We start from the raw sequence: 19,419 nt of genomic DNA on the forward strand, positions 1-19,419 counted from the left end.
AATATCTCACTGTTGTTTATAATTTTGATTACCTTGATTTTGGGTGAGGTAAAGCATCTTTTTATATGTTTGTTGAACATTTGCATTTCTTGTGTGTGTCCCTTATACATCATCTTAGCTTAATATTTTATTTTAATTTTTTTTGTTGATCTGCAGAAACTTTGTTATATGTATTAGTCTTATCCTAATTTATTATTTGTATGTTAATTTTTTTATGGTGCCTTTTTTCAGGATACTTTTAATTTTTATGTAGTAAAATTATCATTTTGTTCTTGGTGGCTTCTGAGTTTCATATATTTTTTTGAAAAACTTCCCCTACTCGAGATGATATAAACGTTCTCCTTTGATTTTCTGCTAATATATTTATAATTTTACATTTTTACATTTAGATTATTCATCTTTTATTTAATTTTTATATGTGGTTTGAAATGGGGAACTAATTTTTACCATCAAAATCTAAAAGACAATGTTAAAATATAAAATATTACACACATTTTGTTATAACTGTTGAAATTAAATTTTTATTAATTATGATATAAATAAATAATGAATGTATACAAAAGTTATAAGTAATTTCTAGATCTTGGTGTATATCTTTTAACTGCCCATCAAAAAATTACCAGTATGTAGTCCAGCTAAGTTTGCAGGAATGTACCTGTTTTTCTCAGCCTCACCAGCATTGCGTTTTCCTCTCCTTCGTTCCTTGCTTCCTGGAACAAATATTTTGTGTAGCCTATTCTGTGCCAAGAAGTGTCCTAGATACTGAACACACAGCAATGAATAAAATAAAGTTCATACTCTAAAAGAGTTTCTATGTCAGTGGGAAGAGATAGGCAGTAAGCATCAATATGCCAGGTGGTATATTTACCAAGTGGTATAGACAACAGACATGAAGGTGCCAGGTGAGAAGTACCGTGGAGGAACGTGAAGCTGCTGCGGGGAGAAGGCACTATAGGAGCAGGTGGACGCAGAGGTGTGGACACATGGTCACTGCAGCAAGCCTGGGTGGCAGGAGCGAGAGGATGGCCACCGATTAGGTTCTGGATATACTTTGAAAGAACAGTACACAGGCTAAGAGTTGCTGCTACACAGGGGGTGTGGGGACTCCAAGGCTATTGTCCTGAGAAGCTGGAAAAATGGAGGTGCTGTGTGCCGGGAAGGGGAAGGCTGTAGGGAAGCAGCTTTTACAATAGTTTGCTAATTTAATAAGTACAAAGTGTAAATAAATATAACGCATTTTCGCGATTGCTTTTCCATCTATGTCGTTTTAATCATGCACATGATATTTGTTTCCTGGTCCTTGCTCAGTTTGTCGTCTTCTATGTACGATGAACTGGGCCATCGTCTATTTATCTGAGGTGTCTTGACAATAGCAGCGTGTTCTCATAACAGGAGCACACTTTTGTACCACAGAAGTGATATTAAACTGTTGGTTGCCCCAGTGTGGAAATGGGGGTGTCATTTTATTTTGAGATAAGTACATTTCCACAGGGGAAAAAAATCTTCTAAATCCCTTATGTGTCTAAACTCTGGAAGGAGTTATAGGACTAGAGACAAGACCTATTCTTTCCTCCTCCCCTCCTCAGATGATGAAAAATGAAATGGTGTTTCAATTCTGTTGGTCTGATTCAGACCTACGTCATTTTTTAAAATTTATTTTGGAATAGGTATAGATTCACAGAAAGTTGGAAAAATAATGTACAGGGAGATCCTATGCACTCTATACCTCACCTTCCCCAATGGGATATAAAATATTCAGGTCTGCAGTTGGGGAACTGTAGAAAATAAATATTGAAAGGAATTATTTTACATGCCAAATTAAGACCCCTTTGTAATATTTTTTAATCTAATGAACTTTTCAAGTTTTTTTTTTTTTTGACACATTTAGACTATGTATCTATAACAAGGTATTTAATGTCTATGAGCTATAGTAGGCCATGAGAGGGCTGGTGACCAAATAAGTGAGTCGGAGGGAACATAATCCTCTCGAGAGGTGTGCCCTGTGCTTTGCTCTGATATAAGTGCCCAGTAGCGCCCCACTGCAGCAACAAAGCAAACTGTGGCCCTGCTCCCTCTTCTTTGATTGGAGATTTTATTGTTCAGACACTGCCACTGGTGGCTGCTTTACATCTCAGCAATTCTCAGAAAGAGTGGTCAAGGGCAAGATAGGGACTTACCCTCTTGCCTTGTGGAAGTGGCAGGCAGACAGCCCAGCTAGTGGATCCTATCTTGGTGGTTGATATGAAGACAAGGGCTGTGTTAGCTAGAGGCAAGCCTGGCCTGTGCCCGACAGTCGGACAGTGGACAGCCTCCACCCTCTTCCCGTCAGTCGCTGAGGCTGGTGTGTGAGGGGCGCCCTGGGGAAGACATGAGAAGGGGACCTGCATCTGTGAGAAGAGTGGCTGGAGAACATGTCCCAGCTGGTGTTGCAGGCTACCACAGCACCCCCACCCCGAAATTGCCATCACAGTTCATTCAATTCATAGAACCTCGGGTTAGAAGGGAGCTTAACAACTTGATATGTTTGCGTCATCCCATCCCGCACCTGTTGACTTGTGTGCCCTGAAATGATCACGCTTTTCATTGTTTCCAATGATTAACTTATTGTAGATCTGTACAGGCCAGGAGCTGGGACCCAGCCTGTCACGGGCAGGAGCAGCTGGACATCCCGTCTCGGCTGACACCGACTCAGTAATTAGCACTCTCTGGTTCCAGGTGTCAACCAGTTATGAGCCCCCCCAAGTGTACCACCTCTTGGTGAACCCCTCCCATTTTTCTGTCTCTGCTCACAGGTGTATCTTGAGGGGGCTTATTTTATGTCTTACTGATACATATTATTAAATTATTAAAATCAATAATTTTAAGTGATCCATATTTTATTTTAGATTTATATTATTGAAGGTCATATGTTGATGTTCATTTTAAAACAGTACCAATATTTATTATTTAAAGACAGATTTAAAGTTTTTTCTAACAAGTAATATACATTATTTAATATAGTTTAAAAGTCTGATTTATAAACATCAATTAAAAATGCCTATGGTCATGTTTGATTTAGGGACTGAACATATGTTAAAAGGTGGATTTTGTGACCTTATGTTTAGAATTCTTGCATTTTGCGTTTTTAACTTTTGCTCGTTTGTTTGTTTAATCATTGTAGAGTTCATTTCAAATGGTGATACATGAAACATGATTTCAGGTTGTTATTTGCAAGTGCTTTTCTATAAATAATCCTGTTTGGTTCGGTTTGTCTTCATTCCCAGAGAATGAAAAGCCAAACTGCACACAGTCCTCATCATCTGTTACGTTTTAACCTTGTATTTTGAGGCACCACAGGTGTCTTCATGTGCCTGACTCACAGACCTGGTGACAGTGACCCAAGGCACAGTTGCAGTCGTTTTCGTGCCCTCTTAATGTGTGGTCTTCATGGCTCTTTCCTCTTACCTGTGGTCCATTAAGAGTACAAATTAGACAATATAACAGAGAATAAATGATGTGTTCGTCACAACCGCCGTGGTGCCGAGTGTTGGTTCACTGAGAGACGAAGCAGGCTGGGACTGAGCCATGAGCGTGTTTATCTGATCTCCAGCAACTCCTGGGCGCTCTGCTTCCTAAACTCTTAGGGTCTCAGATGGTTTCTTTGTGTTTAAACAGCTTTATTGAAACATCATTTACGTACCATACAATTCACCCAATTAAACTATATGTTTCAGTGTTTTTAGTATGTTCACAGAGTTGTTCAACCAGCACCACAATCTAATTTTAGAACTTTTCGTGCCCCCAAAAGAAGCCCTGAACCCATTAGCAGTCACTCCTCTTTCCTCACTCACCCCCGCAACCCTAGACAACCACAAATCTACTTTGTGTAGCTATAGATTTGCTGGTTCTAGATATTTCATATAAATGGAAAACATACAGTATGTGACTGGCGTCTATCCCTTACCATAATATTTTCAAGGTTCACCCATAATGAGGTATCAGTATGTCCTTTCTTTTATTGCTGAATAATATTCCAGTGTATGGATATACTGCATTTTGTTTATCTGTTCATTAGTTGATGAACATATGGGTTGATTCCACTTTTGACTGTTATGAATAATGCTGTTAGGAATATTCGTGTACAAGTTTTTGTGTGGATGTATGTTTTCATTTCTCTTGGGTATACCTAGGACTGGAGTTATTGGATCACATGTTGTAACTGTATGTTTAATCATTTAAGGAACTGCCTGACTGTTTTCCAAAGCGGCTGCACCATTTTGCATTCCCACCAGCAGTGTTTGAGGGTTCCGATTTCTGCACACCCTTGCCAACATTTGTTATTGTATATCTTTTTGATTATAGCCATTCCAAACTGTTTCTCTTAAGGGGAAATTTTTAAAACATTACTTTAAAGCTTATTAATTAAAAAATTAGAAACAGAGGTCCTTCCTGCCTTTAATAATTTGAAGCCCCAAGATCCTTCACAGAGGCCAGGCTGCGTGTCAGTCGTTCATAGGGAAATGTTCCCACATTTCAGTCTGTCACCAGATCTGTCCTTTTGGCTTTAACAGCTACATATGACTCAAGCATGTCACCTTTGTCCCCAGTGTCAGCTTCCTGATCTCTTTCTCGGACAGTTGCAACAACCTTTCAAAGTCTCTTTGCTTTCAATTTCTCCCTTTCCAGTTATTTCTCCAGATAGATGCCCAAGTGTGGTAAAACACAAGCATGATTTTGTCCCTTACTTTCTTAGGGTCATTCAGTGAGTCCCCATTGTCTGTAAGTCACGTTCCAGTTCCGGAGCTTGGCACACAGGCTGTCCAGACTCTGATCCAGGCTGTCTCCCGGCCTTTATTTGCTCGCCACATGTGCTTCCTCCCTGCTGTGAGGAAATTCCTGGAAGCCCCCTAAACAAGCCATGCTGCTCCAGCCCTTGGCCTTTGCACACATGATTCACTCTGTCTAGAAGGCTCTCCCATTGCAGGCCTGCTCTTAAGCTTTTGGTCCCTCAGTGAGTGCAAGAGTCATTTCCTTCCAGGAACCTTTTCTGCTTGTTTCCCATGCCGTGGTGCCTTTGTGTTGCCGCCGTACACTTGTCTTTCTCACCATTCAGGTTTGAGTTCCTTCTAACTCTGTAGGTCCAGCCCACATAGTGAGGCCCAAACCCAGAGAATGTCAGAGTCCCTGGATGTCACCTCCAGAGGTTCTGATTCATTAAGTCTCCCCTAGCGCCCGCGGATCTGCTGCATTACGCTTTGAGAAACCCTGCTTTAGTGGACAGTAAGTCGTTTATAGGCTTCAAGGAGATTAAAAAACTCGGTACCTCAGTGTGGCAGAGGTGAAGGTGAGATTAAATCACGAGAAGGTCAGTCTGATTCTTTGTTCCATTTTTTTCTTCACTTGATTGATTTAAGCTTCCTGGCTTTCTTAAGACTTACAAGAAAGCTCTCCATCCTGAAACTGGCTACTAATTTTTTTCCGGAAGGAAGATAGAATGAGAAAACAGACAGGCTTATAGAATTTTAAAAGACCACACGAATTTGACCAAAAGTGTACGTGGCCACGACTCCTGTTCTGGCTCTGTGTTCACTCACTTTCCTGTGCTCCTAGGAATGACCAAACGTTTCATGTTTGCACCTGGGAGGCCTGGGAGACATCTACCCGACTCAGCGGGAGGCAGAGCCCACTTACTTTCTGGTGGCGGCGCCACGGTTTTTAGATAGACTCAGACCTTGGCGTGGGAATTTCTTGTACTCACTTTTAGCTGAGTCAATATTGAATAATTAGCTGGGATTGCTTTGTTGGCGGGTTGTATGCTTTCCCTTCTGCTGCTCTGCTGATAGCAACTAAGCTAATAATAATCACCACCCCTCATATTTATGTAATGTTCTACTTGTAGTTTTACAAAGCACTTTCTCTTCCTTTTTTTTCCCCCCATTGGAGCCTCCTAATAATTCCATGTTGTAGGCGTTCTTGTCTCCACTGGGGAAACTGAGGCCCGGAGAAATTAAATGACTTGCTTAAGATATTACAGCCATTAAGTGACAAAACTGGTATTCAGAACAAACTTTGCAGGCCAGAGCTCATATGATGTTTATTTTGAAATTGCATTGATTTAAAAAATTTTAAATTTACAATAAAATTGACCTTTCTAGTATACAGTTTTGAGTTCCAACGTGCATATAGATTCATGTATCCGCCATAATCAGGATAAAGAACAGTTTCATCACCTCCCCAAATTTCATCTTGCTGCCCCTCGTAATCACGCCGCACCCCCACCCCTAACCCGCGATAGTGACTCATGTGTGCTCCAACCACTCATCTGTTTTCCATCGCTGTGGTCTTGACTTTTCCAGAATGTTATATAAATGGAACCATACTATATGTAACCTTTTGAAAAGTGACTTTTTTCACTCACCATATAGATTTTGAGATCCATCCACGTTGCTGGGTATATCAGTAGTTTGATTTTTTTTTCCATTGCTGAGGAGATATACATTGTGTAGATGTACCACAGTTTGTGAATCAATTCACCAGTTGAAAGACATTCGAGTTCTTCCCAGCTTTTTGGGACTAAGAATAGAGCTGCTATAAATTCCTGTTTATAGTATTTTTGTGAACATAAACTTCCCTTTCTCTAGGGTAAATATGCAGGAGTGGGATTATGGGGTTATATGGTCAGTGATATTTAACTTTAGAAGATTTGAGATTTTATATGGAAATACAAAAGAACTGATTTTGCAGTCCCACTAGCAATATGTAAGGGCTCTATTTGCCCTTTCCTCCTTAGCACACTTGGCATTATCTGTTTTTTCTTTCAAGCCATTGTAGTAGATGTAGAGTGGTATCCTACTGTAGTTTTAATCTGTATTTCCCTAATGGTGAATGATGTTGAACATCTTTTCATGTGCCTGTTTGCCTTTTGTGGAACTCTCTGTTCAAGTCTTTTTGCCCATTTCTTTATGGGGTTATATGTTTTCCTAATATTGAGTTTTGAAAATTTTTTATATATTCTAGATACAAGTCCTTTGTGTTGGATATATGTAGTTTATAAATGTTTTTTTCAATTTCTGTAGCTTGTTTTTTCGTTCTCTCAATAGTATCTTTTATGAGCAAAAAATTTTAATTTTGTCAAGTCTAATTTATCGATTTTTTTTTCCTTTTATGGATCTTTCTCTTGGTCATGAAAGATTTTATGTTTCTTATGCAAGCTTTGTAGTTTTATGTTTTACATTTAGATATCTTTTGAGTAATTTTTGTATAAATTGGGAAGTTTAGGTTAAGGTTCTTTATTTTTTGCAAGTGGATGTCCGGTTGTTCCAACACCATTTGTTGAAAAGACTATCTTTTCTCCATTGAATTTTATTTTGTAGCTTTGTCAGAAATCAAATGGTCATATCTGTATTATTCTATTTCTAGAGTCTTTATTCTGCTCCAGAGAACTATGTGCCTATTTTTTTGCCAATACCACACCATTTTGATTAGTGTACATTTATAATAAGTCTTAAAATTGGGTAATGTGAGTGTTCCAGCTTTTTCCTTTTATTTTTAAATTGTTTTGTTTATTGTAGTTCTTTTGTATTTCCATGTAAAATTTCATATCAGGCTGTGTCTATAAAATGTCCACCTAGAATTTTGATTGCAGTTGTGTTAAATCTATAGATCAGTTTGAGAAGAATTGATAACTGTGTTGAGCCTTCCAGTCTATGAACTTGGTATGTATCTTGATTTATTTAGGTCTTTGAATTCATTTGTCAGTATTTTGTAGTTTTCCACGTACAAATGCCTTTTATCAGGTTAAAGATATTCTCTTATATTACTAGTTTTTAAAAAAAAAATTATGAATGGAATTTGAATTTTGTCAAATGGTTTTTCTGATCAAAAATTTTGTTGAGCATTATCGCTTCTATATTCAAAAGGGATATTTTTCTGTGGTTTTTTCTTTTATCTTTGTCTAGTTTTGGTATTAGATAGTATTAGCCTCATAAAATAGTTTTGGAAGTATCCCCTCTTATTTTCTGGATGAGATTATGTGGATTTTTTCTTTTTGACTTTAAAAGAATTTATCTGGAAACATTCTGGACCTGGAGATTTCTTTTTCAGAAAGTTTTTAACAATAAATTCAATTTATTTCATAGTTGTAGTGCTTACATCTTGGATATTTCATAGATGTAGTACTTGCGTATTTTTTCTTGGATAAATTTTGGTGGTTTGATTTTTAAGAAGTTGGTTCATTTCATTTGAGTTGTCAAATTTATGTGAGCAGAGTTCTTCCTAGTATTTCCTTATTATCCTTCTAATGTCTGTGGCACCTGTGGCCTCTTTATTCTTGGTTGTTTGTCTTCTCTTTTCTCCTTTGTCACTTTGGTTAGAGATTTATCAATTATGTGACTATTTTTAAAGGATCAGTGTTTTATTTTATCTATCACATTTTTCTGTTATTTTTTTCTTTTCAGTTTCACTGATCTGCTCTTATCTTTATTACTTTCTTCCTATGCTTGCTTTGAGCTTTGGTTGTTCTTTTTCGAGTTTCTTAAGATAGAATCTTAGGATGTTGGTTTGGAGGCTTTCTTCTCTTCTAATATGGTCCTTTAATGCTGTAAATTTTCTTCTAAGCACTGCTTTAGCTTTGTCCACTAATTTTGATATGTTGCACTCTATTTTTATTCACTTTAAAATATTTTCTAGGGGCTGGCCCAGTGGCACAAGCGGTTAAGTGCGCGCGCTCGGCTGCGGCGGCCCGGGGTTCGCTGGTTCGGATCCCGGGTGCGCACTGACGCGCTGCTTGTCAAGCCATGCTGTGGCGGCGTCCCATATAAAGTGGAGGAAGATGGGCATGAATGTTAGTCCCGGGGCCAGTCTTCCTCAGCAAAAAGAGGAGGATTGGCAGATGTTAGCTCAGGGCCGATCTTCCTCACACACACACACACAAAATTCCTAATTTCTCTTGAGACGTCCTCTTTGACCAATGGGTTATTTTGAAGTGCGTTGGTTAATTTCCAAGTATTTGGAGATTTTCTAGATATCTTTCTGCTATTGATTTCTAAGTTATTTTTATTGTGGTCTGAGAGCATACTTTGTATGATTTCTGTTCTTTTATAATTGTTAGGAATTTTTTTCATGGCCTCGAATGTGGTCTATCTTGGTGAACGTTGCTGAACACGTGAGATGTATGTGTATTCTGCTGTTGTTGGGTGGAGTGTTCTCTAAGTGTCAGTCAGACCCAGGTGGTTGATGAGCTCGTTTATTTCTTCTTCGCTGACTTTATGTCTACTTGATCTATCAATTACTGAGAAAGGAGTGTTAAAGTCGCCAAGTATAATTGTAGTTTTGTCCATTTCTCCATTCAGTTCTGTCAGTTTTTCCTTTATATATTTTTGAAGCTCTTTAGTTAGGTGCATATACATTAGGAATTATTATGTATTATTGGTAAATTAATGCTTTTGTCATCACTGCTTATTTTTCCTGCTCTGAAGTGTACTCTGAAATGCCTGGTATTAATGTTATACTCCAGGCTTTGTTTTTCTTGGATTAGTGTTTGCTTGGTATATCTTTTTCTATTCTTGAACTTTTAACCTATGTATATCATTATATTTAAAGTGGATTTATTCTAGATAGCATATTGTTGAATCTTGTCTTTGTATCCTTTCTGATAATCTCTGTCCATTCATTATAATATTTAGGCCATTTACATTTAATATAATTCTTGATATGTTTGGATTTAGGTTTATCATTTTATTTTTTTAAATTTATGTTCTGTTTAATCACTGGTTTCTTTGTTGTAGTTGTTCTGTTTCTCCTTTCCTGTCTTCTTTTGGATTATTTGAATTGTTTTTTAGCATTCCATTTTAATTTATGTATTGAGTTTTTAGCTCTTTATATAGCATGTTTTAGTGGTTGCTATAGGTATAACAATATACACTCTTACCTTTTCACAGTTTACTTAGAATTTATATTTTATCGTGTCAAATGGAATATGGAGACACAATATTGGTCCTGTCAGCCTCTTCTTATGTTTTAGCTGCATTATATATTATATCAGCATACTTTGAAAATTCAGACACTGTTATAATTCTTGCATTTAATCATCATACAGCTTTTAAATAACTTAAGGAGAAATTATTATTATTATTATTATTATTTTTGGCGAGGAAGATTAGCCCTGAGCTAACATCTGCTGCAATCCTCCTCTTTTTGCTGAGGAAGATTGTCCCTGAGCTAACATCTGTGCTCATCTTCCTGCATTTTATATGTGGGATTCCTGCTATAGCATGGCTTGATAAGCAGTGCATAGGTCTGTGCCCGGGATCTGAACCTGTGAACCCTGGGCCGCCAAAGTGGAGCATGCGAACTCAACCATTACGCCACCAGGCTGGCCCCAAGGAGAAATTATTTTTAACTATATATTTACCATTTTTGTTGCTCTTTCTTCATTTCTCATGTTTCAGGTTTCCTTGTAGTATTATATCCCTTTCATCTGAAGAACTTTCTTTAACATTTCTTTTAGAGAAGTTCTACTAGTGACTAACTTTCTTATTTGCCCTTTGTCTGAGAAAGTCTTTATTCCACTTTCATTCCTGAAGGATATTTTCACTGGATAAAGACTTCTGGGTTGACAGTTCTTTTCTTTCTGAATCGAAGAATGTTTTGCTTTATGGGGCCTCCCTGCCCTCCATGGTTTCTGATAAGAAATCTTTAGACTTTGAATTGTTTCCCTTGTACCAAATGCATTGTTTGCTCAGACTGCTTTCAGATTTTATTTTCTTTACCTCTCTACAGTTTAGTTTGATTGTGGTATTTGGGCATAGAATTCTTTAAATTTATACTCTTTGGGCTTTGCTGAGCTTCCTGAATCTGTAAGTTTATGTCTTTTACCAAATTTGGGGGAATTTTCAGCTATTTAATTTCTTCAAAAGCTGCGTATTTTTTCTCTTTTGTTTCTGAAACTCCTATGTCATGACTTTTAGACCTTTTTGTCCCATAGGACTGTTTATTTTTTTCCAATGGTTTTTTTCTCTCTGTTGTTTCTTTGCTGTTTGGATAATTTATTAATATATCTTCAAATTTACTAGTTTAATTCCTTTGTGGGCCAAAATTGTATTTTTTGTGATTTTCATTCTTTTCAAATTGCTAGAGATTTTTTTACATGGCCTAGAATATGGTCTATTATGGTACGTGTTGCATGTACACTTGAAGTAGTGGTATTCTGCTGTTTTTGGGGTGGAGTGTTCACTAAGTGTCAGTTAGATCCAATTGGTCAATGGTATTGTTTGTTTATTCTACATCCTTTTTTATATCCTTCCCTGATTTTATGTCTACTTATCCTGTCTGTTACTGAGATAATTCACCATATGGTGAATTTTTCAGTTCAGTTTTTTCCTTTCTAAAGTTTCCTTTTGGTTCTTCTTTATGTCTTCTGTTTCTTTGCTGAAATTTTCCATCTTTTCCTTTTTTTTCAAATATGTTCACTGTTACTTCTTGGAATGTGTTTGAAGCCTTTCTGTTAAGATCGTCATCTTGAGATTGTTGTCTCTTGACTTTATTTTCCCTTGCAAGTTGGCATTTTCCTGGTTCTTCCTATTCTGAGTTATTTTAGATTATATTATAGACATTTCAAATATGATGTCTTGAGATGTTGGGGTCTTTTTTGAACCTTGAAGAGAATGCTGATATTTTTGTTTCAGTGGGCAGTCCACACCACAATCTTGGCACACCTTCTGGGGCCATGCTGCAACTCTGGTTTTGGAATGTTTGTGGGGCTCCTTGGGTCAGTCCCACATGTGTGTCACCCACTGTTCTTCCCTGGAGCTCAGTTACCAAAGCCCAGGGTTTGCTGCTCAGGATCCTGTCCCCTCACGCTCAGCTCCACATGAGCCCAGATCACGCAGTACCTGATCAAACCACTCTCTTCATTGCTCGCCTTTCTGCAGTCTCCCCAGTACGTTCCAGGGGCCTCCCTTCCCTGTCCACCTTCAACAAAATCAGAGTTTGAGTTCCTCTTCTGTGTGTCTGTGAGTGGCACTAATTGGCCAGAGGACACAGAGGGAAATAAAAGCGATGGGACTGGCCCCATGGCTGTGAGACCTCAGTCCTTTGGATCAGAGAGGTGGTTTCCTGCTCTCAGAGTTGTATGTGCCCTGCAACCACAACTTCCATCATGGTGCTGGTGCCCCATGGTACTGCCAGGGGCTGGGTTGGGAGAAAAGGAAAAACCTAGAGGATCCCACTCCCCACCTCCTTCTTGATACCCTTTCTCACTCCTCAGACCAAGAAGAGAGGGCTTCTCTGGGCACCATGCCTATCTGTACCCAGTGGGTACCTCCGAGCTCCAGGCCACCTTTCAGTTCAGGCCAGGTGGGACTGGAGGGAAATGGAAACTCACTCCCAGTTTGGAGAAACTTTGACTTCTGATATTTTATCTCAATTCACCTTCTCAGTTTACTTTTTGAGTCTTCAAATAGCTGCTCTATATGCATTGTATCTATGCATACATTATATCTGTGATTTATAGTGACATTCAGTAGGAGAGACAGGGTAGAGTCTTTGTGCTTTCTTCATCTTTTCCAGAATAGGAACTCATCATTTTCTTAAACATGAACGAATTCGTGTCACTTGTCTGCTTAAAACTCTAAAAATAGCTTCCCATCATGCTTAGAATAAAATCTGAACTTTTTGTCTTGACCTTATCATTAATTTTATACCACTCTCTTCTTCACTTGTTCTGTTCCTTGATTACACCATGCCTTAAGATATTGGCATTAACTGCCGTCTCTCTGGAAAGCCTTCACATGCTTGCTTTCTTGTCATGTGAGTGTCAAATAAAATGTCATTTCTTCAGAGAGGCCCTCACAGCTGAAGTCAGTTTTTACCCTGTTTATGATCTCAGGAGATGCACTTAATTTTTAAAAAATATTTGCATCACACGTGGCTTGTTCCCTGACTCATGTCCTAGCCCATTTTTTACGCCAGCCCTCTCTGTGGCAACCAGATTTATGCAGGGGTAACCTGACAGCACCTCACCTCGGCTGTGCTGAGAAGCTCTTGATCTCTGAAATATTTTAAATGCCTTCTCTGTGGCTGCAGCATGGGTACAGTGCATGTGCGATGCGTGAGAGAATTGACCTCTTTGTGGGGAAGCTTGACCAATGAGGGCAGGAACTGGTAAAGAAGTAACCCCGTCTGTCTCAGGAGCCCAGTTCTGAGGCATGATCCCCACGGCTCCACAGAGGGACCAGTGGGATTGAGCCCCCGCTGCCCACAGGGTGGCCAGCTCAATAACACACCCCGATCACGTGGCGTGTGCTGTTGCTTTCCCACCTTCCTCACCTCACTCTGCTCACACTCCCAGTCCTCTTCGCATCGCCTCCCCCAAACACTAGCTGTATACAAGCCCTCTCTTCAGGCTCTGCTTTCTGGGGCGACCCAGGCTAAGCAACATTCTAAGTCACTTTAAAAATACATTTTATAAAACATTTCAAGTATAAGCAACATGGTAAGAAAGGTCAAAGGGATAATAATTGAACCACCACACAGATTTGTCACATTTTAACGTTTTGCTGTTTTTGCTTCTGTTCTTTTTTAATTTATTTTTTTTTTTAAAGATTTATTTATTTTTATTTTTTCCCCCCAAAGCCCCAGTGGATAGTTGTATGTCGTAGCTGCACATCCTTCTAGTTGCTGTATGCGGGACTCGGCCTCAGGATGAACGGAGAAGTGGTGCCTCGATGCGCACCCGGGATCCGAACCCGGGCCACCAGCATCGCAGCGCGCGCACTTAACCACCAAGCCACAGGGCCGGCCCTGTTCTTTTTTAATTTAAAGAAATAAAAATGATACGTAAAGCTCTGCATGCTCCTCTGTGACACTGTTTCTCTTCCTCCCTCACCAGGTGTGACTACTACCCTAAATTTGATTATTATCAATATTATGGAGTATTTAAATATTTTAAGTTTGATATGAATGTATACTGTGTAGTATTTTCTGCAACTTGCCGTTCACCCAACTTTATTAATATAAGACTTATCTGTGGTGAGGAATGTAGTTCTTTTAAATTCATTTTCACTTATCTATAGACTTACAGTGTATGACTAGCAGACTTTTATCTGCTCTCCAGTTGATGTACATTTAATTAAAAGCAGATATTTGATTTTATAAACAATGCTGCAGTGAACATTTTAGAATATATCCTTGTGCCAAACTCTGTGAGTTGATCCAAGATATGTGCCTAGAAGTTGAATTGTTAGGTCAAAGCGTACTCATCTACCACTTGACTAGGTATTGCTGATCTGCGTTCTGAAGGAGTTGTTCCAATTTATACGCCTGGCAGTGGTGAGTGAGAATTCCCATGTTTCTTCTTGGTCTACATCTTGGCCAGTACTTGGTATTGGAGCACTTTTTCAATATTTCCTATAAGTTGGGTGGGAAATAGGATTTTATTTCTGTTTCTCTGACTACTAGTTGCATTGAGCTTTTCTTCCTGTTAATTGGCCATTGGGTTTCCTCTACTTTAAATTGTCCGTTCTTGTCCTTTGCTTGATTTTCTGTTGGGTCATTTCTTTCTTATTGATTTATAGGAGTTCTCTATGAATTCAGAATTCTAATCCCCTGTCAGTTTTTTCTGTTGCAAATACCTTTTCACATCGAGCTTGTCTTTGCTTTGGTTTTTAATGTCTCTCTTTGTACAAAAATTCTTAATTTTAATGCAGCCAAGCATTTCAGTCATTTCCTTTGCATATTTTTTCCACCTTTACTGAGGTAAAATTGTATATATTTAAGATGTATGATGTGATGTTTTGATATGCATATACATTGTAAAATGATTATCACAATCAAAATAATTAACATATCCGTCACCTCACATAGTTAGTATTTGTGTGTGTGTGGGGGGGTAAGAACACTTAAGATCTACTCTCCTAGCAAATTTCAGGTATACAATACAGTATTCTTACCTATAGTTACCATGCTATATATTAGGTCCCCAGAACTTATTCATCCTGCCTCACTGAAAGTTCGTACCCTTTGACCATTCTCCTCATTTTCCTGACTCCCCTAGCTTCTGGCAACCACCATTCTATTCTGTGCTTCTATGAGTTAAGCTTTTTTAGATTTCACATATAAGTGAAATCCTGCAGTATTTGTCTTTCTGTGTCTGGGTTATTTCACTTAGCATGTCCTCCAGGTTCATCCTCATTGCCACAAATGGCAGAATTTCCTTCTTTTTTAAGGCTGCAAAATATTCCATTGTGTGTATGTGTATATGTACACACATGGTATATATGTATATATATACACCATGTGTTCTTTATCATTCATCCATTGATGGACACTTAGATTTTTTCTTTGTTTTGGCTATTGTGAGTAATGCTGCAATGAACATGGGAGGGCAGATATCTCTTCAAGATACTTACTTCATTTCCTTTGGATAGATAGAGAGAAGTGATATTGTTGGATCATATGGTAGTTCTATTCTGATTTTTTGAAGAACCTCTATATTGTTTTCCATAATGGCTATATCAATTTACATTACCATAAACAGTGTACCAGGGTTCCGTTTTCTCCATATCCTGGCCAATACTTGTTAGTGTCTGTTTGAGAATAGCCATTCTAACAGGTGTGAGGTGGTATGTCATTGTGGTTTGCATTTTCCTGATGATTAGTGATGTTGAGCATCTTTTCATATACCTATTGGCCGTTGGCATGTCTTCTTTTGAGAAATGTCTATTCAAGTCCTTTGCTAGTTTTTTTTGTGTGTGTGTGAGGGAGATCAGCCCTTAGCTAACATCCGTGCTAATCCTCCTCTTTTTGCTGAGCAAGACCGGCTCTGAGCAATTACCAATAGCTCCTATTGCCAATCCTCCTCCTTTTTTTCTTCCCCAAAGCCCCAGTAGATAGTTGTATGTCATAGTTGCACATCCTCCTAGTTGCTGTATGTGGGATGCGGCCTCAGCATGGCCAGAGAAGTGGTGCGTCGGTGCGCGCCCGGGATCCGAACCCGGGGCACCAGTATCGGAGCGCGCACACACTTAACCGCTAAGCCACCGGGCCGGCCCAATTTGTTACTTTTTTAAATTGAGTTATTTGTTTTTTTGCTATTGAGTTGTTTGAGTTCCTTCTATATTTTGGATATTAACTCCTTATCAGATATATGGTTTCCAGGTGTTTTCTCCTCTTCTTTAGGTTGCCTTTTCACTCTGTTGATTACTTCCTTTGCTCTGCAGAAGGTTTTTAGTTTGATACAGTCCCACTTTATTTTTCTTTTGTTGCTTGTGCTTTTGGGGTCATATCCAAAAAACTCATTGCCCAGACCCCAATGTCAAGAAGCTTTTCCCCTGTTTTCTTCTAGTAGTTGTACAGTTTCAGGTCTTACATTGAAGTCTTTAATCCATTTTGAGTTGATTTTTGTATAAGGTGTTAGAAGGGTCCAATTTCGTTCTTCAGCATGTGAACATCCAGTTGATCCCTAATTTATTGAAGAGACTGTCCTTTCTCCATTGTGTCCTTGGTACTGTTGTTGAAGGTCACTTTATATATTGTATGTCTGGAATTCATTTGAGAAATCTTTTTCTCTTTCAAGGTTGTAAACTGTTCACCTGTTTTTTCTTTTAAAGGATTTTAAGTATTTATTTTTACATTTAGTTATTCAATATATTTGGAATTCACTTTTGTTCATGGTGTGAGGTAGGGATAGCATTTTCTTTCTGTCTGCATAACCATTTTTACTAGCAACATTTATTAAATCTTCTTCATATTATCATCACTGCTGCCGTGGTCATATATCTGATTCCTCTGTATTCATGGATCTGCTTCTGTGCTGTTTTTTCTTTCATTGATGTATTTATCTATCATGGCCCTAGTACTACTTCCTTCATTATTACACTTTTATAACAATTCTTGGTATCTGGTTGGCCACATCCCTTCCAAAAGTCATTTTCATCTTTGTTTTCCATATTCTTGGCCCTTTGCTCTTATATGTAAATTTTAGAATCAGCATGTCAACTTTGACCAAAACCAAAACTCTGTTGGGATTTTTTTTGAGTTGCATTGAATTTATGTAAATTTGGAAAGAAGTGACTTCTTTAAAAATATTAAGTTTTCCCATCCTTCAACATAACACATCTCTGTATTTATTCATCTTATTTAATATCATTCCAAAAACTTTAGAATTTTCTCTATAAATATCCTTCATACATTTTGTTAGGTTTATTCCTAGATACATTGCTATTGTAAATATATTTTCTCAAAAATTTTATTTTGTAATTGTTTTTAATTGCTTTTTAGGAATGTTATTGATTTTGTGTGTGGGTGAGTGTCTTAACCCTCTATTCAGCAACCTTTTTGAACCTATTTTTCCCTATTTTATGAAATATGACTAAATGTTTTTTCCTTTTTTTTAATTCGTCTCATCTTTCCCAGCCCTCTATGCTCACAAGAGTGTGATTTCCTTGAAAGCAGAGATCCTGTTTTTTCTTCCGTATCCCCTATGGATATGGATATGTTCACTTCCATATCGCAAGGGCCTAGAACAGTACCTGGCACACAGCAGGTACTCAGTAGACATTTATCTTTGTTAGATGAATCAGTTAATGCAATTCCTAATTCTGGGCAGAGGAAATAGTGTGTACTAACTACATCGAGGTGGTTTCACATGCACTGCTCTCTTTGCCCAGAACGTGCATCTCCTTTCCTCCTGGCAGCCTTGCCTCCCTCCCCCAACCTTACTCCAGATTCTCCCCTGCTGCTGGGCCTTTGTGCCCTCCTCTGCCCTAAACCAGGCAAATGGATCTGTCTTTCAAAGACTTGCTCTGATCTAGTTCTTCCAGGAAGCTTTCCTGGGTTTCCTTGTACTTCAGAAAGATGGATCCAGAAAAAAAAACAAAAACAAAAGCAAGCAAGAATTAAAAGTAAACTATATGTTCAAATAGAGCATAAAACTTAAAAGAAAATCATCCAGAGTGTTATGGAAAGATACACAGAGTAAATAACATTATGGTGGGCACAAAATACTACTGCATTTTGGGAAAAGGAATTAATTTATGAATAATAGATAGAAAGCAAAGATCCACCAATATATCATAATGTCAACAATTGGAAGGAAGAGAACACCAGATCAAGACACCCCCACACTCAGAGAGTGAGTCAGAAAAAACAGAAGACACAAAGTATTATGTATTGATGTCGTTCATTCCCATGCAATTTTCCAACTCCTATATTCTGAGAGTGAAAACAACATATATTTGAACCTTTTCTTCCCTGCTTTAAAAAATCACTTCAATTTTCCTCTTCTGATAAATGTTTTACAAATTCCCTTTCCTGATGAAAGATTTTGCTGTGATTAGAGGTTTCATGAAGTTATGACAAAGGCGGAATAGACCTTCATTCTTGAAAGCTCATTTCTCTGTGAGCTGAGTGAAGAGGGCTCTTGCAGGCAGCTGTCAGAGCTAATGAATATTTTCCAAGTGCTGAGCCTCGGGGGAAGACATCCCCACCCGGAGAACCCAGAATCGACCAATGTGAACCTGCTCTTCTGCAGACGTGTGTCGTGCAGCATCCAAGAGCCGCCTGCAGCAGGAACAGCAAAGCTGCTGCTCTACCTTCCTCCCTTGTCAATAGGTTACACGTACACATTTTGAAAAATTGATGTTGCACAGACGCCCCGTGGCCTTTTGATGGTGTCTGATTTTTGCATGTGTGAACCCCTGGCCAAGTTACTGCACCCCTCTCCTCCTCAGTTCACGTCTCTGGAAAGAACAGGGGACGGGGTTTGGATTTGGAATATGTGCCATCATTTCCTGTGAAAATGACGGGATTTTGAGTTCTGAGTCTTGAGTCTGTCATCTTGCCAGCATTTTTCGTCATCTACTGAGCCTCACTTTCTTCACCTGTAAATGGGTCTAGGGAGGCCCACCTCCTAGCGCTATTGTGATGAAACGACAAAGTGCAGGCGGCCCGGGCACGGGGGTGTGAGTCCTCGTCCCCTTTCCTTAACAACCAGCAAAGCCCTGCGTCGTCACACTTCGAGAAACATGTGTGAGAATTCAGGTGCCCTTTGGCGGCTCCTGTTTTGAAGTCACGCTAAACTGAAAATGACCCAGAACACAAATCCTTTTCTGAGTCTTTTTGTGTGTGTGTGTGTGAAAAACTACTTACCCTGCTCCTCCAAGAAGAGTGGCTTCTGCCTCTGTTGCTGCCCTCTGTGTCTGCTTCTGTCATGGGTACAACTGTCCTGTTTAGATCAGCAAACACTTATAGATTACTGCCATGCTCCAGCTGTGATACTTGTGATATTTGGGATACTGTGTTAGTTTTAGGCAAACATTCAGCTGTACTGGAAACCTAACAAATGGTGACTAGCACAAATGAAGCGTGTGCTGTTGGCTTTTTGTTTTGTGCATGTAGCTGATGAGTCTAGTGGACAGCAGGCAGTGTGGGGCTGCTTCAGCT

General features: G+C 38.8%; 1 protein-coding gene across 5 annotated transcripts in view; it reads left to right on the forward strand.

The window, feature by feature from the left end:
• Positions 1-19,419, forward strand: part of TRAPPC9 (trafficking protein particle complex subunit 9) — a 645,618-nt gene that overhangs the window by 390,573 nt on the left and 235,626 nt on the right. The gene's annotated exons all lie outside the window — the stretch shown is intronic.

This window comes from Ceratotherium simum, chromosome 23 (assembly GCF_057802395.1).
Source record: "Ceratotherium simum simum isolate JZ-2026a chromosome 23, ASM5780239v1, whole genome shotgun sequence".
NCBI classification, from domain to species: domain Eukaryota; kingdom Metazoa; phylum Chordata; class Mammalia; order Perissodactyla; family Rhinocerotidae; genus Ceratotherium; species Ceratotherium simum.